A 23,166-nucleotide genomic window follows, 5' to 3' on the forward strand; every position below is an offset into this window, starting at 1 on the left:
TAAATGACTACTGCCTAAATTGCTTCCATCTTGGTCGCATTATGGTTTGCATTCTGGTAATTAGCACCATCATCTACAAATCTCTCTGCCCTTTGGCGCTGCTCCACTGCTGCTATGAAGGCCTCTGCTGAGAATCCCCCAGAGAGTCAACGGTTAATTTGTCTTCCCCTCCCATACATCACCCAGCTAGCTGCCTCTGTCACTTTATTTACCCCGATGATCAGAAAAAGGCAGCTCTTTTAATTACAAATGTGTGCACATTATGCCTCCGAGACCCCTTGCAAGTCAGACAACACACCAAAACATCAGCCAGGCCGTGTGTATCAGAGGTTGTTCTGGTGGCCATTTCTAAGTGAGACGCTCTTGATGTGGTTAAATGCTGGAAGAGGGTGGAACCTCAGATGTGGTGTGCTGTTTCTCTCAGAAACTATTTTAATTACGCTCCCTCCACGCCGCCCACAAAGCATCCCAGCAATAAGCAGGGCAAACGCTCTCAATTTGTGAGGCACATGCACACACACATCTTCTTCTTCACATCAGGAAGAGTGTGTGGTGTTGTTTTTAATGTTGAAGGCTAAAAATTCAGTTTTGAAATGGCGCTAAAGCCAAATTTTAGGCCTCTTTCAGATATTCTATCCAGATACATTAGTGCAGGATTGCAGTTCACGGAGTTAGGGTTAGCCCCATTTGTGACCTCAGCACTCCATCCGGTATATTTTTAAAAAAATTTTTTTACCTGTTATTCATCAGCAGGTTGCATCTTCAAAGCTATTTTGTGATCTCACAGATGTGTACTTTCTGCCCGGAAATGTTTGCCCGGGTAAAAATAACACTTAAATCCAACATTCCAAAAGGCTGAGTTGCTCTGCTCTGCTGAAACATACAGACGGGTGACAAAAGGAAAGGAAAAACTTAAAGTGTCTGTTAGGGCCCTTTCACACCAACCTCGTTTGGTCCGGACTTTTGGACTTTTCAGTTTGATCCGAACCAAAATTACAGGTGTGAAACCTCCCCCGCACCACAGTCGGGTCAAACAGCTGAACCTTGGTCCGATGAAAAGAGGTGGTTTGGGTCCGGATCAAACCGAACCATGGTGAGGTTTGTTTCTAGTGTGAAAACATTTTTTGGATGGTTTGGACTTTTGCCAGGCTATTATCAGAACCAGAAATAAGAAAAATGAAAAATGAGCCATGGTAGCACACAGGGAGAGGAGACCAAGTTTTTAATTGAAATATGGTCCGACGACATTATAAAAAGTCAACTGGAAAACACTCATAAAAATGCAGACACTTTCCAGGAATTTTGAGAATGACAGAGAGAAAGGATATGAAAGGACGGCAGAGGAATGCCATTTGATGATAAAGAAACTGTAGTATATATAGTCTAATAATATAATATAGTGCCAACAAATCTGTTCATTAATTTTCTCTAGTAATTCAATCCAATAAAAGGCTACCAGCTGAATTGTCTATAGACCAGTGTCAAGTATAGGGAGAGGCAGCCCACGTAGGTGATGATGACAGTACGTAGGTATGTCATGTAAAGTTCTTTAATGCGCTTGCATAATTGCAATGTGAAACCAAAACTAACCAGATCAAACATATACAATGTAACAAAAACATGAACCTTGATTCAGATTTTGGTTCAGACTTTCAGGTGTGAAAAGGCCCTAAGTAAGGTGTTGGGCCACCATGTGCTGCCAGAACAGCTTCAATGCACCTTTGCATTGATTCTACAAGTCTCTGGAATTCTTCTGGAGGGATGAACACCATTCTTCAAAAAGATATTCCTTCATTTGGTGTTTTGATGATGGTGGTGGAGAGCGCTGTCTAACATGTCAGCTCTAAATCTCCTATAGGTGTTCAACTGGGTTGAGATCTGGTGACTGAGAAGGCCATAACATATGATTCACATCATTTTCATACTCATCTAACCATTCAGTGACCCCTCGTGCCCTGTGAATTGGGGCATCCTGGAAGAGACCACTCCCAATCAGGATAGAAATGTAAACTTTGTATTGATTTGCAGTGACCCTTCCCTCTAAGGGGACAAGTGGACCCAAACCAGCAAAATTCCCCCCACATAAGCATAAGGCCTTGGCCACACAGCCTACCTCTAATTGAGCAGCACTGAACTGCTGCGGCTTGCATGCATGTGGTGTCCACACAGACAGCGTTGCTGCTGCTATGTTTCTACATAGAGTTTGACTTTGATACTGGCTATCAATAATAGAATGTTTCATGTCATGTCATTATAAATTTAATTTATATTTAGTTTAGACAGAAAAAGGTTAAGAGGCGTGTGCTCAGTTGTGAAAATAAATCAATTATATGTGAGTTGAGTTCAACCCCTGCTGTCACCGCTCCAAGTGAAGAAAATCCCTCCAGATGACACCAAGTTCCCCAAACGAGCCAAACACATTCCAACAATCACTGCAATCTTAATATAACCCTAAGTGATGACTAAGTATTCTCTACCTCCTGCATGAACAATAAAGTATTATGTGGCCAATTTAATCTGAGAATCAAATACCCCAAAATACTTATCATTTAATTGCGTAAATCTTTTACATGGACTGATGATTTCCTAAAATGTAGTTATGACGTACCACCTGATCAGAGTTAATACTGACTATGCTTGGATCCATCCACATCCTCTTGGGTATTAGACATATTGACAAATGGACCCATGACGTGTGGTAGTAAATTGAGACCCTTCCCAAACCTGATTGGACTGAGTATCAGTCTCTGGTCAGTGAAGGCCTCTATTGTATGGAGTACTGAGGCTAAATTAGGGTTAGGGTTAGGGTTAAGGCATCGAATGCATCTTGAATGATCACTTGTGATCGGATTTTCCTCCCCTGCTCACATTTGACCATGGGGAAACTTCGACCACAGGTAAACAGAGAAAATAAACACTTGTGCTCATCCATGGAGCAAGAGAGGAAGGTCCTAGCAGCTGTTTGATGCCTCAGCTTGGGTACAGACTTCAGAGCCTCGTCCGCGTTGTTTGGCAGAGGCAAATCAACTGTGTTTGGGAGCTTTGTCCTGCTATCTGCACAATGCAAAGTTGACTAATTGGTCCTTCAATGTGGCCAGGGAGCTATTTGAGTTCACATTACACTGCACACTTGCATTCCTGACCACCTCCCAGTGTGGCTGGAGTTATCAGATCCTGACGCGTCCTCAATGCATTTTAGATGCATTCACACCTGTTTGTAGAAGAACAACACAATGAGCAATGCCTTCCCTTCAAGAAAAAAGCTTTGGGCAATTCTTGATTATTTACCCAACTGAAATATTTCCAGCCAATCCTTTTGCCACCATCCACTTGACAAATGAATCCAAACCCAGCCACGTGAAGTACCCCGACACAAAACCCCAAAGCATACATTTTAACTTTCCCTTTTTCTCTCCTCCAGCCATGAATGAAAGCAAGAATTTCAGGGCTCCTTTTTTAATTGACCTCCCCAAAATTCTCCCCCCACCACCAACCCCCAAAAAAACCCTCTTGGCACAAAAGAGTTTCTTTTCTGCAATAATACAAAGGTTATTAGCCAGGTCCTTTTCTTGGCCCCCCCTTTTAGCTGAGGAAAAAGGAGGTACCAGTAATCCAGAGCAAATCAAAATGACCTTTGAACCCTTTCTGCTGTACTTTTTCTCATGGGCAGATTTCTTTGGTGAGGCGGTGATCAGAGGGCTGAACCCGGCCGCTGCCTCTCGTCTCCTGACAAATCGCTGCTGAGCCTCTTTTGTCCCCATGACTTTGATCTCACCTGCTTGTCAGGCGCTTCAGAAAGAAGTCTAGTACAGTTCCAGCACACAGCAAACAAATTGGCAACTATTTTATTCTGCCTCCCTCTTTCTCCCTCTCTTTTATTTCTGCTCAGCCCGGTTCAGTCTTCAATTTCACCATGTTGATTTTGTTAATGGTACTTCCAAAGCTTCCAAATACAACTGAAAGTCACAGTTTATAACAGTTCACTCAGACAGTATAATTGAAAGAAACATTCCCACTTGTATTAGCTTTTACTTTAATGCCCTGTGGTGATAAAGAGGCTCAGTAGCAGACAGTAGCAGGACACAGCGAAGAAAAAAGGGCATAATTGTAAATAGAAAATGATGTAGAAAGAAGGTATTTGTATCACTTAAATTTTGAGTGGATGGGCCGGATTTGCTGCCGTTCCTTTACAGTTGGGAAAAAGGAACTGAAAGTCAATCAGAAACGTCAGTGGAAGAGTACACAACACTGACTCTTCAATTTGTCTGCAATTTTTTTTTGGTAATGGAAGTGCTTTGGAAAAGTTGGTTACTGTTGTGTCTTGACATTTTAGCCTGACTGGGAACCATCCACATATAGTAGCTCTTTGGTTTACTCTTTAATTTGCATCAGCAAATACATTTAGTAGGAAATGTAAATCCACCTGGATTTTATGGCTCCACTTTGACAACTCAAAGCACAAAGTTAGGGAAAGATAGTGAATTAAGCTGAACATTAAAAAGTCAGCACTGACTTGAAGCACAATATGAAACCAAAACCAATCTTTCCCCAACCTTAATCAAGGCTTTAAGTAGTAACTAACAAAACATGGGGCACAAGACCTGAACCTCAGTGTATAGTGTCAAAGTTCTGTGCTTGGTACACCCGACCATCCATCCCGACCACGTCCTTATAACTAGGTATAAAAATGTCACACTTCCTGGATTGAAAAAGACATAATGTAAGGGTAACATAGGCGGCAATAACATTTTCTCTTCGGAGGAATATATACTGTATTCATGAAGTTGTCATCTAGCATCTCTGTTTCTTCAAACATGTTTGAACAAGAAAATCACAATTGCTGAAATTGCACCAGTGCCCAGGGGCATATAGAATTCACACTACTGATCATACTGTTTCTTCTATTTTCATGTTAAGATTCAGGTAGTGTGTATATAGAAGCAGAGACAACAGGAAATAAAATAACCACAAATCTCTGCATATCTTACATATCACTGGACTTCCCCGAGTAATATTTATCCTATATAAACTGGAACTAAACATCAAAATAATGGAGGAACTTATGTTTTTTTTAGTTGTGTTTTTACTTTGGTTTCTTTTCAGTCCAATTCTTTGGAATTCATTTTCTTTACAAGTTGATGTTTTGACATTCATTTTGTAAAGATATTCATGGTCCCCAGAAGATAAATCCCATTAACTTTGGTGACCCCTGATTTTTCCTGTAGCGCCACCATGGGGTGGACATTTTTTTGGACATGTAGCTTTTTCATTTCCTTTGTACATTGTGTTGTGGGAGAATAGTGTCCATCAACAACACACTCAAAAATCAACAGCTTTTTAGTCTGCATACCAACCATTTTGAGTATTCATAATTTTGTCACTTTTCCAGTGTGAACACACTGCGTACTCAAATACCTGCTTATAATTGCTGTGTAGTATTGATTAAAGACACAGCTTTGTATTTCTAAAGACTGTGGTCGCACTGTACAGATGTAATTTACACCTGGCTGACCTGATCACAATGCAAGCCCTCATCCCGACTGCAATGCTTTCTGCATTAACACTTTCATTACATACGTTTTTCCTTATCCAGATAAGAGATCCAGATTTGACTGCATGTGAATACCAGGTGGGATCTTTAATTCACTAACATGTTCTTGTGAAATCACGGGGCAGTACCAAATGGCCCACAGCTTTCAGACTTTAGCATGTTAACTGAACAAAACAGTGAACTAGCAATGGATTATGCTTTCATCAAATCATGGCTGTGTGTCAGTGGTGTTGGAGTTAACACACTGTCTGACTTATTTGAACAGTAACATTTGAATAAGCAGCAGGCATTTATGTTTCTGTCACGTGCACTTGGCACATCAAAGTCACAGGATTCCCTTTATGAGGATATAGGGGAGAAAAACAAACAGCAGGGCTTTTCTGTGTCTCCCATGTATTCATTGTGCTATAAATTGGTTCTCATGCAGAACAGAGGAAATGTGAGTGAGCAGACAAATGCTGAAAGAGCTGAAATGTGGCTGGAAGGCTGACGAAGCCTCACCAACAGTTTTTTTTTCTTTCTTTAAAAAGTCATGCTATATTCCATCAGAAGATGGATGAAAATAACAACCTCTGTAATGTTTTTCTCCCTTTCTCTTTCTTACACGCTTTCTCTATTTCGCTACTCTCTCTCTCTCTCTCGTTCTCGCACTGTCACTCTTTGTCTCTCATTCACTCGCTCTCCCTCTGTAACCAGATAGGTCTGTCCTATACTCCTACAGCTCTTTGATTGTTAGCTGCAGGTTTCAGATGCCTGCAGAGCGGCTGCACCTTCTAACAGGCAAATGATTGTGGAAGGATGAAACTCTAGAGGCCATCAATGGCTGTGACAGACAAACACACAGGAACGCGCACACACAAACTACCGCATGTAAAAAATACAAAAAAAAAATACAAAAAACATTCACATTCATGTTACACACACCTAAATACACACACACACACACACACACACACACACACACACACACACACACACTTTAACAGTGTGTGTGGGGGGTGGGAGGTGGGAGAACAGTAAATTAGTTGTGGTGTTGAGCTTTTAAACAGAAGTTTATCCTGTTTATCTGAGGCAGGCTGTCTTTGAAGTGTTTCTTTCCTGATAACATCTAATTATTAGTTTGTCTCAAAACATTAGAAATCAATCAAAACTATAGAAATCACCCCCTCTACATATCAAGGAAAGTTTTTTTTTTTAAAGCAGACATGTATTTTTGTCTTCTTTCCAACTTGAGGACCCGACAGCCAGGTTGGGAACAGAAAAATTAACAATTTAGATTTGATTAAACATTTCAAAAGTAATTTATCAAGCAAAAATTCAAAACATTTGCTGGTTCCAGCTTCTCAGATTTGAAGATTTGCTGCTTTTCTTTGTTTTATATCATTGTAAATTTAATATTTTTAAGTTTTGAACTGCTGTTTGGACAGTGATTCAGTTGGACATTTTGTTTCTGAGAATATATAGACTAAATGATTAAGGGGGCATTTTATTAAAAAATACTTGATTGATTGATAATGGAAGTAATTATACATTACAGCTTTAATATTTTTGCAAAGTTACATATAAATGACATTATAGCTATCTATAGTCTCAGGTTTTGAGGTTGAGGGAGCTTATGATGGATGAGTGGATGCTCTCTCCCGCTGACAGTGATGAAACAGCTGATATAAGGAGCTCATTTGAAATTGAATGTTGTCTCATTTCCCCATGATACTGGACAATTGAGGACAAACCCTGGCTGCTCCATAGGGGGCACTGCATGAAAAACCTGCTGAGTATGTGGAAGATGGATGAGATGGTTTTACCTGGGTTCTCCATGCTACTATTTGTCTCCTTTAAAGGGATATGATGTGGTTAACAGCCAAAATAGTTCCCATCCGGGGGCAAGGTGAGAAGATCGATATCAATCTCATGTCTGTGTGTTTAGTACAGAAAGACTGATTCACTAGAGGAATAATGTGTAGTGATGGTCAGTGACTGTTTCCCACTAGGCCAGGTTTACTTGAAACGTTTCTTGCAGACCGCCTTCCTTTCAGAGGGAGGCTGAGATCACTCAGTAAGCTAGTTGGCCAGATGACAGACATCTGTCTTGAAGGTACTTGAGGCGGCAATCTGTTTGCTTTTGTCTTTCAGCCGACATGCAGCAGCTATGTTAATGCCTCTCTAAGGCCTCTCTGCTGCCTCTGAGCAGTTTCCCAAAGTCCTTTTATTCACCTGCATGCAGTAGTATGCAGGTAAATATTTAGTATTTCCCCTCAATTTCAACTTCATCAACAACCTTTGACCCTTTTTCATGCTTGGCCTTATTTCAGCAGTGTATTTGCATTGTGTAACTTCCTCCCAATGTAGGTTTTTACTGGCAGAGAACCCCTCCTTTCCGTGATGATATCACCAGCACAGAGTTTGCAGAAGTTGCCACTGAGTCAGCAGGTGTTGAAATAACTTGCATGAAAAATAACGTCACGTGGGAATCAGTGCTAACGTTAGCAAGCCAGGCTAACTACTATTCACTTTCCGAGTGGATGATGAACTTTTAAGAACTCCTCCCCAATACTGAATGTTGTAAAGGGACAGATCTTTAAATTGCTAATGGTCAATAGCTAACACTATGACTTGGAACACTAGGACTTGTATTAACATTTGCAGTCCATACAGTATGTTATTGGTCTTGGGAAATGCCCACCCAGATGCTTGAAGCTTGGACTACATCTACATTAAGCCTACATTCTAAAACACAGTTTTCAAGCAAAAACAACTCACATCCTTCGCAGGAGTTTCAGCTTGTTTCTGCAAATACCTCCGTCCACATTAAAACGCCCCAACTGGTAATTCTCCTCCTACTAGGCGTATGTGGAGGACAGATGAGCAAGTCAGCCAGAAAAGCAGCAAAGTAGAAACTACTATTACTATTTCCGTTTCCGCGGTGACTTTTTGTTTACTGGGAGAAGATTACAACAATGTCAGCGAAAAAAGAGGTAGATAGCTACATTTAACTCTAAACAATAAAAGCAGACAATAAAGAGAACAGCACTAACATGAAGTCGTCCGCCATTATTGTTGTCATGTTTCTTTCTCTTTCTCTTACAATGAAATATCGCGCTACTGCCATCATCTGTTTTGTCACCAATATGATAGTGTTTCTACAAAGCTCCGTTGTCTCTCATACATACTACACATCAAGCCGGCATTTTCACATTTACACACTCTGGAGGACATTTTGGAAAAGCTCAGTTTTCAGGGGAGGAAAACACCATTTTAGTCTGGACGGAGGGCCGAAACGGAGAGAAAAAGATGCATTTACAAATTTAGCCGGCTTAGTGTGGACCAGGTCATTTCCATAAATTTGTACACAAATGTTTTTTATCCTTTTTTTTATCTTTATTGTTTTATCTTTATTATTTAAAAAGTAAATGTGGTTTCATACTTTAGATTTTCTTACACAAAGGTATGGATAATTTAATCTAATTTAAGTTCCACTTTAAGTGAAACGTGAAAAGAAAATCATGCCATTGCATATTTAACAGGCTGTTTTTCTTAAGCTATGGTGGTTGATGGCTGATGATATTCAACCACAGTTATTAGAGCTACTTCATATTGACCTGGATGCTGCAGCCTGTAACATTGGAGGACTACTTGCCTCATATGGAAGGGTGAGTTGATGGGTGAGGGCGTGAGGGTAAGGGAAGGGGATAAAACAGGTTGAGGAGGAGGGATGTAAGGTAGTTTGAGGCCGGCGATGGTGAGGCTAGGTGGGATTCAAAGGGTCTGGGCGGAGAGGGAGGAACAATGAGTCTGCAGAGAGGAGGGAGGCAGCGTGGGAGAAAATTTGCAGTCTGAATACAGCAAGAGCTAATCGCACCAAGAGTTGGAGCAACATGGGGTTTTGATGGCGGATTCTTGAATTTGACTGCTGTGTACTCACTTTTTTTCTTCAGTAAGATCAGCTGAGGTTGAAGGCTTCCTAGAGGTCGGTGTGGCTCTTTAGTTGGGCACTCAACATCAGTTTGGGGGTTGCAGATGATTTATCTGCATTCTGTTGCATTTTATCTTATTTTCTGCAAAAATATAAAAGTTACCCATGACATGCATGAGAAACTCATTTTCATTTCAAGTGGTGCATTTGCTTTGCTATGAAATTAAGAAAAGGTCACTTACTCCTTCTTCACTCTTAACTCTGTGTCCCTATGTGCCCCTTTTCCAGAGCCCTCCTCAAACACACACACATGCACAGAGCCAATGGTTGCAGAGTTGTTTGTCATTCAGTGAAGTTGTGCTTTCTAAGCTGGGGGCCATTGTTGTGTGTAATGACACTTGACATGAGGTGACATGCTGAAGTAGTTGGGGCAGATTGCAGGATGCCAAATTAGGGCGCAGACAGCAAAGCAGAGGAGAAGAGAGATGAAAACAAATATCTCATTCTTTAAGATGTGTTTACAGAAAGCATTGTCATCCAAACTAGAATGGCAGCTATAAATACACTGAAATTGCAAAAAGACATGCCCACTGGAATATAGACATACCACTTCTATGCTCACTGTGTATAGTTTGATCAACTGGTCATGATGTGGGTGCTCACACTGGTCATAACCAATTGGTTTTGACTATTGACAGTCCCCATTAAGTTTCATTCAGACAAGATGGCCGCATCCTCAACAACGTTGACAATAAAGAGAAAGGCAGCTTGACTTTTTGCAGTTAACTTATAATATTCATACAAGTTCTTTACAGTTTGACAGCCATATTATTGATCGTTCGGACAATTAATCTGAATCAAACTGAATGTCAAATGACAGGCAATCTGGTGGAAATTTGGCTCGATTCTGAATTTAGTTGGGGGCAACCAGCTCCTGTTTAAAACTGGGTTTATTTCATATAGTGTTTGCCCAGCATAAAATGTAAGGATTTATTGTTAATAATAGAGGTGAGCGAGTACACCATTATCTGTTATCTGTTCGACCAACTAAATTATCTGTATCCGTATCTGTACTTGGAATGGCGGGGCCTAACCGGAAGTTGGTATTTTAAGCCTGAAATGGATATGGGTTGAAGCAGTGAGAGTCGTGAACTGTTAATCCCTGTGGACAGAGTGGCTGTGATGATGGCAAGATTGTGTTGTGTGGCACAGCAGCAGTGAACTTTGCAAAGGCTCTGTTTAGTGTTCTGTGTGTGGCTAGCCTATCATGGAACAATGTGAACCCAGCTACCCAATGAGGATTTTCCTTCATCACGAGTATGGATATTGACACATTTAGTTGGATGATACTCGTTTCATCCGAGTATTCGGCTAGTTAATAACAGACGGACGTTGACATTTGGTAGGCAGAGGTTCCTTCTACTTCCAAAGCCTGGAATTATGCTCAAGTTTAACTTTTGTTCATATCCACAGTCCATCTTTTAATGCTACCACCACTTAACCCATTGCCAGAAAAGAATCATGGAGTAAAAGATTCTGGAAAAAGTTCAGTTTAATGACAACATTTTTTAATGTTCAGGGCCAGTATTTTTAAAATGACTTTCATTTCTCCAAGTGGCAAAGGCACTATGGTTAAGGTTAGGCAACTAAGACACTAGGTTGATGTTAGGGAAGTCGGTATTGGTTTCCGATTTGACAATGCCTGACAAAGATCCCTGTTAGATAAAACATTGCTCTGTTAAATTTGCTGGATGCTATCAGTGAACTGTACACTCGTCTGACTTGTTTGCCTAAATGCCAACTTTATCTGCAAGTCTGTGAGAGAACATGAATTAATTTTAATTAGTTTATAATCATCTGAAAATGAGAATGGTTGTGTTTTCATTACCTTAGAATGAGCTCTTTATATCTACACATGGAGCAGGTCCTCTTCCACGGAGCCCGCCATTTTACACCACCATGTTGCTACAGTAGCCCACAACGGACAAACCAAACACTGACTCCAGAGAGGGCCTTTCGTGTTTTTCACTAGTTTCGTGGCCATTGTAGGTTCTCCTACATACTTGGAAGGAGAGGTGAGGGGAGGTGTATTCATTTGGGTGCAATCTGCAACCTCACTGCTAGATGCCACTAAATCCTACACACTGGTCCTTTAAGTCCTCATACTTCTTATGAACAAAACTTAAAACTTACTTACAAACTTTCTTCTGTATCAACTCACAATCTTCATGAAGATATGAAGTGATACCATAGAGTTGATATGGTTGAAAGCTCAGAAAAAGCTTGAAAGTGGACCTTGTGTCGAGACAGACAAAACTGGGTGGTTCTAAGAGCTTACCAATTTTTTTCATGTTTTTGCAACTAATACAAGTTAAAAATCATGGTTTAAACAAACTTTCACTGTTAGTTTGACTGTAGCCCCTGGTTGTCGAAGGTAAGCAAACCCAGTCCCCCACCTTGACCTAAGACTTACCTTTGCTACTGAAAGGAAACAATCAATTCTGGCATTCTTATGCAGAGGAGAGTCTCAAGATCTCTAATCTGGTGATATGACCAAGTTCCTGTTAAATTAATTAAGCAACTTGTGGGTCCATGTTACTTTTCTTAACTTGTAACAGATCAGAGTGAACAAAAAGTTTTCACCTCTGACTCAGACCAAAGAAAGAAAATGCAGGTGTGATCACTGTTGGAATGGCAGATGGCACATAGTTGAAAACCCACAGCTTTTGTTCTGACTGCTTTTCTGAAAGTGAAGGACTTGACAATGTGTGTGTGTTTTGGGTGAATATGGTACGAGATAATCACAGTGATTTGTTGGTAGACAGAAGCCACACATGTTAACGAGGTCTACATGTACGTTGAAGCATGGTGGGCTGTCTAATGAAAAGCAGACCAGTGTGTGTGTGTGTGTGTGTATGTGTATACTGAGCTGCATACCTCAGTGAGGAGGTGTGACACTATAATGCTTATTATTCTCCAATAAACACAAGGCACTTCCTGTTTCCAGGCTTCATACCTACAGGAAACTTTGAGGAGGAGCTTGTATCATGTGATGAGTTACACTAATGATTTGAAAAGATACACTTCCACTGTTTGATACAATACAATTCCTGATGAAAAATAATAAACTGTATCTTTGTGAAAAAGCTGGCTGTGCTTCCCCAATTATTCTTAGATGCTAAGTACATGTACAATTAACATTACCACCCAACATCCTTTACCTGATTTGGACTACAGGAACCTGGTCCTTTTGGTTCCTGGACTGCAGTTCCCTCCCAGAAAGTCCTTTTGCCCAACACTTTCTGATAGTTTTCAAACACACATCCTTACTTTATATGCAATATTATTGTGAATTGTTGAATATGTCTGTGCCCTGTATTGATACATTTGGATGACAATTGGTTTGACCTGTCTGAATATTAATCCAAAGTTTTTAAGCTTTCAACTGTTTGTTTAAATGTCCCTGCATTAAGTCTGAAATGCTGCCCCTAGAGCACAGTTTAAAGTGCGTAGAAACACTCCAAACCTGTCTTTAAAACCAGATTATGTAACTTTTAAAATAATGAATAACTTCTTAAAAATAAAAAGGTGAGATCATAAGCAATAAAACACACTATTCAGTTCACTACACTCAGGTATTTAGTGGCTTGGTCTGGTATGACCAGTAGCTTATGGCAGCTAATGTTAGCTGATGTTACTGTAGCAAAACTTACACAGATATTGATATGTAACAGACTTTCAGTTATAACATCACTAACTTCACTGACATTATAACTCATCAGTATGACTGTTCCACTACATTTTACTTTGCACAGATAAATATTGCAATGGCTTTATCACAAAAGTAAACACACCTGATCAGGAGACATGTTTGTTTCCTGCCTGTGCTTTAGCCCCCAGAACGCATTTGTGGAGTATTGGAGTATAGTCAGAATTGCAGGTCACATGATGCACACTGACCCAAAAACCTTTTCCCATACACGGTTATAAATAACAGCTGTAAAATGATAACACCAACACTTTTGAATGACTCGAATTCTTATATCAGAATTGGATTAAGTCAAAGAGTCAAATGAGTGAATCAATCTTGATGTATGTGCCCTACAAGCATTTTTATCAGAGGAAATGTGTCACCATCTTGGATCACTGATTCCAGTTCTCTTAAAATCAGTTCTTGTGGTCCCATTCCACTCGCTCTGAGTGAGGTCGCCTAATGATGTCTTTAAAGCAACTGTTTGCATCCATTATTTTTGACATTATTTGTAATTGCCACTAGTGGTAACTGTGGCTGCTGTTCATAAAGGTTACATAGCATCACTTTAAAACTGCATATAGTCTGACAAACAGTTTGTAATGAGTAGGCTTCTTGGTGATTCATTTGTTAATAAGGACCACATCCACCAGTGGAGAGATGTATACAATTTATGTCTGAGGCAGTTTGGTGCTGAAAGGACAAGATTGAAAGACGGACTTTGAGTAACTTAAAAAAACTTTTAGAATATATTATATATATTTACCAAGATGTTCTGAATATGCGTCAAGTAATGGATATTTTGACTTTTAAATGTCGTAAGAATGTCAGAGGGTTTTCTTGGGACATTTATGTCTGTATTTTTTTAACAAACCAGCCAATCACAAATCTTATCACCGAATGAAATGACACATTTAACCCAATCTGTTCTTATGGCTGTATGATATATTATAGCTGGTTCAAACAGTTTGAACTGTATGATCATAGCAAGACCAACTGAAAGGACAATCTGCTCTAAACCTGGTAAGATGCTAAATAGTGCTGCTAACACTGTAGTAGTTTCTCCTGTGGCCTGGCAGCAACAGGAGGAGGGGGAGTATGTGTGATCCCTCCCCAGGTAACCCTACCTGTCCCTGAGGAGGGAGCTCTCTTCCTCCCTTGCCCATGCACCACACACTAGCTCCTCCATTAGCCGCAGCAATAGTCCTCCAGCACCGCTCCTGCCATTTGTTGGCCCTTTTGTTGTGATACCTACTTAAAATATCAAAGCGGACAGAGCCTTCAATGAGACATCTGAAAACTGAGAAACACTGGTTTTATGTGTCAATGCAGCACAATCCAACACCCCCGCCCCCGTTTGGCATGTCATTCATACTCTCTCTCTTTCTCTCTCTCCATCTCTCTCACTCTCTGTTTGGCCCTAGCTCGCTTGCTCTGTGCAGGTATCCCAAGTTGCAAAAGGCAGGGAGTAAAGGAGTAAAGCAGGCTTAGGGTGGGACATGAATGGTTGACATGGTTGGGACCAGAACAATAAGTGAAGTCAGGAAATCAAAGGCTCTAAATACAGGGAACCAGGTCAAAGGCATTGCCATGTTACTAGTGTGTGTGTGCGTGTGTGCGTGTGTTAGGCCAATCATTGCTCTCACAGAGCAGCTATGTGCACCAGATCTTCCTGACTACTTCCTCTCTGTGTGATTAGGCTGACCAGACACAGTCTAAACTGCCCTGTGTGTAACTGCGTATGTGTGTATGTGTGTGTGTGTGATTAAGGGGGAGACTTTTTAAGGCCTGAGGCAATTCACAGTGCCAAGCCAGGCTGACATTAGTTTCAAAGTGCAACATGTGTGTGTGTGTGTGTGTGTGTGTGTGTGCGCCCCGTCACCTCAGCCTCCCCCTTCAGTCTCTTTCTTTCTTTGCCCTGTGTGAAACTCTTCCTCTGCTCTCCCACTGGGCCACAAAGAGAAACATTACAACACCATCACACACAACCGAGCACACAAACATACACACTCACCTAAGACTAATATATTTTTTTCAAAAAATTGTTCACACACTCACTCATGGGCTACAAACTAGGGTTTTAATATCCGGTGCCCTGCACGTTCATTTATGAGTTGCAAAAAAACCCTTTTATTTTCCACTTTTACTTTTTGTTTTAATTGATTTCAATGTTGTTTTTTGCTAAGTGCCTATAGTAAATTTATTGTATATCAAACATCTTGGACAGAAATTTTTCTTTCAGAATTAAAATACATATATCTTATCTAAAATACATAGTGCTATGCAGTGGCTTTTAGTGATACAAGAAAGCTAACTTAAAGGGGTCTTAAAGGGGTAACTTTGAATTTTACTACCATAAAGAAGCTGAAACTTTAAATCCCTATTATGGATCAAGTAAAAAAAAAACTGGATCCTACACTTTCCAAAATGCAACTCGATAGCTTTTTTTGTTAGATTTTCTTTCAAACTTCACATCCCAGTATGGAACACAGGCTTTTTGTTAAAACTGTGTAGTCTTCAAGCTCAGGCTGAGATCTTGAATAGGTTCCTCTTCAGATGACAGACATAAATTAAACAAGAGATGTTTCTTGGTTAATACTTTCAGACTTGACAAAGCTCCTGCCGGAGCCACAGAAGTCATTATGCAGCTGTTCACACAGGAAGTGTAGTACTTCCTGTGACTACCTGTGACTAGTAAATTTGAAATATAAAATGGGTGGAGTGTCCCTTTAAACCAAGCAGCAGCCATCAGCTGAACTTTGATCAACTCGCAAAACTCTGACTTTGTTGAAAATAAATGGGGAAACCTTCCATTTCTCTTTTGAATCAGAAGTTTGAGTCTGGTTGGATTTCAGGTTTTCTGTGTGATTAAAGAGATATTTTAGAAAGGTCTCACCCTGTCACACTTGATTGTTGCATAAACCTACATCTAAGCTACAAAACATTCCTCTGGAAACCTGTTGGTGCTGTAACCAACAAAACAAAACTTAATCTAAAATGTACAGGCTGATTGATGACCTCGGTATTGATGTATCCTGAAAGCTTATCGGCTAGCTACCATGCATATATTAAGCTATAAACTAGCATGGCTAGCTTGACCTGGAAAGGTTAACTTCATGTATGAAGAAGAACTGGATACTGGACTCAAAGTTGGTGCCTGGTTATTCCTATGAAAGAAGCTCAGTGGCGCATGAAGCCAAAAAAACAACTTCCCGCAGTAAACAAATTACCTGGATGTTGCTCATGCTTCCTGATCGTTGGGCCTATTAAGCGACTCTTCTAGACTTTCCAAATGTTACTGGACTGAATGTATCAAATATTGATAATAAAACAAGTCATTTCGTGGGGGTTGTGATGGTCAAAAAAATGTGTTCACTGTTTTACAGCCACTCCTTTTCCAACGATTGTGTGAATGTTTTTTGGGCAGTTGTAATTACACAGTTTGGCCACTACGTCAGGTTGGCTTCACCCCTGGCACTGTTCCTGGGGGCTTCGTGAACTTATGGGAGACTCTTGATGGACTGCTACAACCTGCAAGGCAAGGATCATGTGACCAATGGAGACAGTCAAAGTCATCCGTAGGATAGTTTTTGAAGCCTTGCTAGCTTGTCTGCTTTTCCTGTAGAAGAAGGTTAACAGTGAAGAGTACATAACACGCCTGTCAAATTGTGACTGGAACAATGTTAAACCAATAATGGTGAGAGAAACTTAACACTTAACAGCTAACCTCCTCCCGAAATATTTCATGCAAACTTTATGTCTAGATTTTACAAACAAAACAAAACAAAGGCACTCACTAATCCATCTTCTTGTGTTTTTATTGTGGACAGGCAATAAAACGCGTTTCAGCATAAAGCCATCATCAGTGTAAAGAACAAAAGAAATGACAATACAAATATAGACAACCAGGTGAGACCCAAAGTCCAATCAGTGACAAGAACATATAATTATACAATAGGATCCATGTGTGAAAACACACATGCAGCCTCCTCAAATGGAAGAGGTGTGGCCTCAGTAATCAACATGAACGGCAACCGGTATCATGAGCCTGAGAGAAACAACCTACAGGACTGAACGCCCCAGACAGAAGACACACATCAAGCAACAATACAAAAAACAATACAATACAAAAATGGCGATGCAAATCAACAAATACATGAAGATGCCTATGAGCAGAAAAAAACTGCCAAAAACACAACAAAGCAACAACCTGCACTATATGTATACAATCCATTAAACATCTAAAGAGAAAAATGATCATAAAATAGATCTATGCTAAAAACATCCCAAAAATTACACAAGAGACCAATAATGTACATAGAGGGCTCCAAATACTCGGTAAGTAAAGAAATCCCTGAGAGATCTTTAAACGAGGATCTGTCGATACTAGGGACTCATAGCATAAAAAAGGAAAAAAGATTAAGAGCTATATGACCCTACAGAGACTGATTAATAAGTATAGACAAAAGAGCATAGATAAATATCATAGAAAAAAACAACAGGAATATATACAACCATATGAGGCAAATGTAGAAAGGGCAATTAGCATGTCAAGTTAATTTTAGTGAAGAGCTATATGACCCTGTTAAATATTTAGAATTCTTAGAATAAATAGAAAAAATGTATTGGAAAAATGTAAGGACAAAACTTAAACTAAAATATACAGGCTGATTGATGACCTCGGTATTGATGTATCCTGGAAGCTTGTCGGCTAGCTACCATGCATATATTAAGCTATAAACTAGCATGGCTAGCTTGACCTGGAAAGGTTAACTTCATGTATGAAGAAGAACTGGATACTGGACTCAAAGATGGTGCAAAGATGAAGAAAAAATGTATTGGAAAAATGTAAGGACAAAAAGTCTAAGATCCAATGAGAATAAATAGCATGTAAAAGGAACCTAATCTGACCTTGTCAACCTCTTAATACTAGCCAGAAAGCACAATAAAGTATCATGGATACAAATACCTAAATAGTAGACAAGGATAAATGTGTCTATATGAATCTTAATACGGAATCAAATGTACGAAAGGACCTCAAAAGACTATACAGACTATTTTACAGAAATAAATGATGAAGAAAACTGACTATAGAAAACAGCCTAGAGGCAGTTCTGGAGGATGTATCATATACCTTGACATTTGAGGAAACAGACATCATTGCCACCTGAATGGAAGTGTCTTGCCACTGGAGATTTTTCGTCTATTTTCCATATGTTACTTTTATGGGATCCTTTTGTATAATTATATGTTGTTGTCACTGATTGGACTTTGGGTCTCACCTGGTTGTCTATATTTGTATTGTCATTTCTTTTGTCTTTGCACTGGTGATGGCTTTACACTGAAACGCGTTTGTTATCTGTCCACAATAAAAAAAACACAAGAAGATGGATTAGTGAGTGCCATTGTTTTGTTTTGTTCATTTATTCTTTATCACAACCGTGCACCCGATACGATCTCAAGATTTGGAGTAGTGCGCACCACTGCTTAGTACCAGTTCTTTATCTGATTTTAAAAATTTAAGGATCCCATCAGTATAAGATACTTTCTGTATCATAGTAGTATTAACAGAATTTTCCCTCAAATTCAACCAACATGTGTGTCTGTTGCCCAGCGAAAGGCTACATCCAGAAACAGAATCTGTTAATATTACATATCTAGAATCTTCGCTCTTTGGCTCTGCCTCCTAAATTTTAAGTCAACCAATGAGATAATTTCTTCTTCCAAGAAATGTTAATGAAACCATGAATCCAGTTTTCCCTTGAAATAGCCGGTCTTTCATTTAGTGTTTAACCAATCTTTAGATAAGTGTGTGAATAAACCTTTAATTACCACTGTGGGATTGAACATGAATCTATAGATCTCCATTTGATCTCCAGTTGATCTAAATTGATGAGGAACCAGCATCAAGGTATTCAGTCCTCTTGTTCACTGCTAATCCCTCTGTGTTATCCTGGCTTTGTTGCTGTGTGTGTGTGAGTGTGTGTGTGTAGGTGTGTCTGTGTGTGTGTGTGCTTGGAACTGTCTGTCTGCTCGTCTGTGATGTGGTTGCTCCCGCTCTATTAGAATGTGTTTCTGATGTCTGCAACATGACCTTCCTCCTCGTCTGTGCACGGGTGGTGCTGTGTGTACAAGAGTGTCTTTTGTGTGTCTGTGTCTATTAGTGTGTGTGTGCGTGTGTGTCATTGGTTTATGTGAACGTGCATGTCCTTTTTGACTATTTCCGGTTCCATGTTAGACCACATCTGAGTCCTTTGACTTTAGAGTTGGAAAAGTTGCTGCCTCTTTGAAATAGATTTGAAAGGAATATGTCCTTTGGGTGCCACCAATATACTGTCTGATACAATAACCATGTCAATATGTGAGCAATTGTGGTGATATAAAAATCTTATAATATCACTCTCAAATAGTTCTTTGCCCAGAATGCCTTTTATTTTTCATTAACAGCACTGTGACTCCAAAAACACAATTAAATCTACAAATAAAATGTCCAATAATATCCAATATTAATAATATTTTTTCATAACAATAATTCTTCCAGATGTTTCAAAACCAGCATTGGCCTGATTCATCACAAATTTCAATTGGAAGTATGTTTGTACCTACACCATTTTTTTCTGTCAGTCAGGACTCTGGAGCACAGAAACTCTATTGTTTCTCATTTGTTATTCATTTTTTAACTATAACCGCTACATGACTCATATCTTTTTACGACCCCATTTAAAACCCTAAACTGGAAGAACTACAACTGTGGTGCTGATTTGTATCAAGCTGCATAGTGTGGCTCTGGGGAATAGTAGTTTTTAAAAAGTATTAGTCTTTTTCCTAGAATTGGAAGTTACAGATACCGGATTGAAAGCACACTGATGAGTTTAAGGGGATGGAAAACACATTTGTGCAATCAGATTGTATTATGTAACTGTTAAATGGGTGAAAATTGATTTTAACCATATTTTACTCTATTTGACAGTGCTCCCAGTTGTTTACTATACTCACATGATAGCTGACGCCAAGAGCTCTCTATAACAGTTGGTCACATGTTTGTAGCTCCTTTTGTTGCTGAATTATGAGCCTTCAAACATGCACCAAGGTCAAGGTTCAAAGGTCAGTTCAAAGACGGAGCCATGTAGAATCTTCATACTGTCATATGTTACTCTCCAGGTCAAGATCTTTTCAACAATGTATTTGGTTTAGCTCTACAACGAAGTTTTAATTTTCTCATTTCATGGACACAAGCCATCCCAGGTCTAGTTTGAGAGAGCACTTTGAAGGACCAATATGTAAAATGAAGCTTTGTTTTGTTTGTTTGTTTTTTCTTTTTATTGGAAATACTGACCAAAATGAGTCACCTTCAGAGATTACAATTACTACAGGCTTGGAGGAAGGCCTGAAGTGCTTGGGTTAGGGTCAGGGCAGAAAAGACCAACCCATTCTCATTTCCATCTCGTCAAATATCGATGCATGCATAGGCTACTATTTACACAACCCTGGAGATTTTTTTTATCTTTATGATTCTTGGTTTTTGTGATTTTATGTTAGCATGACATACAGTTGCCCATTCAATCAGTTTTATTAGCCAGTGCTAGCATACAAAGAATGTGTCTTGGTGTTTGCTCTCCAAAAATGCAACACAGAAGAATAAAATGGACATAATATTAATAATGGAATAAACCAAGTAATATTAAAATTGAATTGAAATTTTAAAATCTATTTACAGAATAGTAAAGTGTATGAAATATATGAAGGTGACAAGAGCGACAACTAAATGTGATATGTGTTTGTACATATATATATATGTATGTGGTGGTGTCATATAAGATGTTGTGATTTTCCACTTCCAAGATGAACATCTTGTTACCATGGTGACAATATCCTCTGACCAGTTCACTTCTGGCCTGGTGCCAAGGTTATAATATAATGTTGATGTAGTGATGTGATATACGATCGGGAGTCTGCACAGGGCGTTTTATTTTGAAAATTGACTGGATGCTTTGTGCTGTTCCTGTGACTAACTTCCTGCCTGGCTCAATCTGCTCTGTGCAGCTTGATGCATCTTCCGTCAAAAATAGACTAGGGGCGTATAGGCGGAGGGCTGCTTCTTGGCCACTTCTGAAATGCGCTGCAGCACATCTGGTGGGATCATAAGTATTGACTAGAGTGGCTGCGATCAGCTCCAGTGGCCATGTTGCAGCTGGAACTCGAAGCAGACGAGCCCATTGGAATCAAGCCATAAGCATTAACTGCTAAACATCAGTATGTTAGGATGTCATTGTCAGCATATGTTAGCATGCAGACATTAGCATTTAGCTCAAAGCACCACTGTGCCAAAATGTAGCTTCACAGAGCAGATAGCATGGCTGTAGACACTTCTTCTTATTATGAAATATCTTTCATGAGCTACTATAGCTATTAAATACTGACTGCCAATACCTGACATATGTGGCCTTCTACCTGAATATAAAGAAATGGTTGATATGGTGGCATTCTGGGAAAATTCTTCCATTTTATTGTTATTTTACCAGGTTTTTGATGGATGTGGTGAAGAGTGAAACTTTTAGCCATGGAACAAGGTAATTTTGGGTGTGCTCACTTTCAGTTTCACTTCTAAATAAGTGGCTTAAATAAATGAGCTGCTTGTGTTACTGACCTATTGAACTCAACCTTCTGGTGTTTCAGCATCTCATCTTAGCACTGCAACTGGTGAGTGAAATATTATTATATCTAAAACGAATGATTTCACCCAGGTGAATATCAGCATCTGTGTAAAAAAGCAGAGATGAATGGGAAATGAGAGGCTGTGTGTGGTGATAGGTTTGGCTGAGGTCTTATCCGGAGGTCTGCTCTTGCCACCAAGTGCACAGTGGGACAGTTCAGACTGCAGTCAGGGTGGTTTTGAAGGGTTTCAATTAGTGAAGCAGCAGGGAAGGCCTGTAACTTACATGACACTGCATCACCATCAAACACTTCTGATCTCGTGCTGCTCACATTGATGTTGCTTCCTTCCTCTAGTTTTTTCCGTCCGTTAGTTTTACACAGTTAGTGACTGTGACTAGTTAGTGACAGGGCAAAGGTTCATACATCATATGGTACTTTATTTTGATGTGATAGATGGTATTCGCTGTAAAAGATTAAACATGTGTCCAGACTATGGAAACAGGCCACAGCAGTGTCTATACATACCGCAAGACTCAAGTCTTGATGATGCTAACGTTTAGGACTAAAACAAAAACTTTTTCTCTGTTAGCAGGTTATGTCATTATGAAAATATCTATTCTACAGTATGCGTTTTTTTTTTTGCAATGTCCAATTCTGTCTGAACTTCAGTCCATATCAGTGCTAAGTCTACTGTTGGCCTGAAGACATGTACATCCACAACACATGCTGTCACCAGACAGTTCTTTTTCATGCTAACGATGATATTAACCTGGAGGGAAATAACACTTAGCAGCCCTTTACTAGCTTTCCACGTGTGAAACATGACCAGTTGTGTTTGTTGCAATGCATGACTGAGGTGGACGTACTGCCACTGGGATCAAACCTTGGATCTCTTCCGTATCCAAAGATTTCCATGAAATTTGGAGGAAGTTTGGCCACTTAGGCCTTACAGATACAACTTTCAAACAACTGAATGCACAACACATTTGATGAACCAGAGAATCTCCCTCATTTTAATTCCTTACTGTTCTCGGTTACCAAAGTCTTGTAGGGATAACCTTTGAAAAATTGTCCCAATTCTTGAAAACACTGGCCAACTGCAACCAAATTTAGAAATCACATGAATGTGGCAATTCAAAGTCCTGCAAAATTTCAACATGTTCAATTTAATCCTTGCTTTGCCAAAAGATTGGTAAATAGGCTACTTCCAGCAAGTTCACAAAACTAAATAACTTTGGTAGAAAATGACTGAAATGTATATATAAAATTGCTGAATCAAGGGCCGTGCAACCTTTG

General features: G+C 39.6%; 1 protein-coding gene across 11 annotated transcripts in view; it reads right to left on the bottom strand.

The window, feature by feature from the left end:
- Positions 1–23,166, bottom strand: part of fgf3 (fibroblast growth factor 3) — a 29,174-nt gene that overhangs the window by 4,377 nt on the left and 1,631 nt on the right. The window contains exons 1-4 of one of the 11 annotated variants that reach the window (XM_042413152.1): positions 12,108–12,550; positions 11,938–12,025; positions 9,707–9,880; positions 9,474–9,606 (exon numbers count right to left, since the gene is read on the bottom strand). The exons of 1 other annotated variant lie outside the window; for it this stretch is intronic. The gene's annotated coding sequence lies outside the window, so the exon portion shown is untranslated. Of the gene's footprint in view, positions 1–736; positions 1,099–7,356; positions 7,648–8,311; positions 8,485–9,473; positions 9,607–9,706; positions 10,459–11,352; positions 11,485–11,937; positions 12,551–13,318; positions 13,377–14,342; positions 14,391–23,166 lie in introns of those variants that run through there. 9 more of the 11 variants (XM_042413159.1, XM_042413138.1, XM_042413147.1 and 6 more) reach the window with 9 other exon arrangements.

This window comes from Thunnus maccoyii, chromosome 1, assembly GCF_910596095.1.
Source record: "Thunnus maccoyii chromosome 1, fThuMac1.1, whole genome shotgun sequence".
In the NCBI taxonomy this organism is placed as follows: domain Eukaryota; kingdom Metazoa; phylum Chordata; class Actinopteri; order Scombriformes; family Scombridae; genus Thunnus; species Thunnus maccoyii.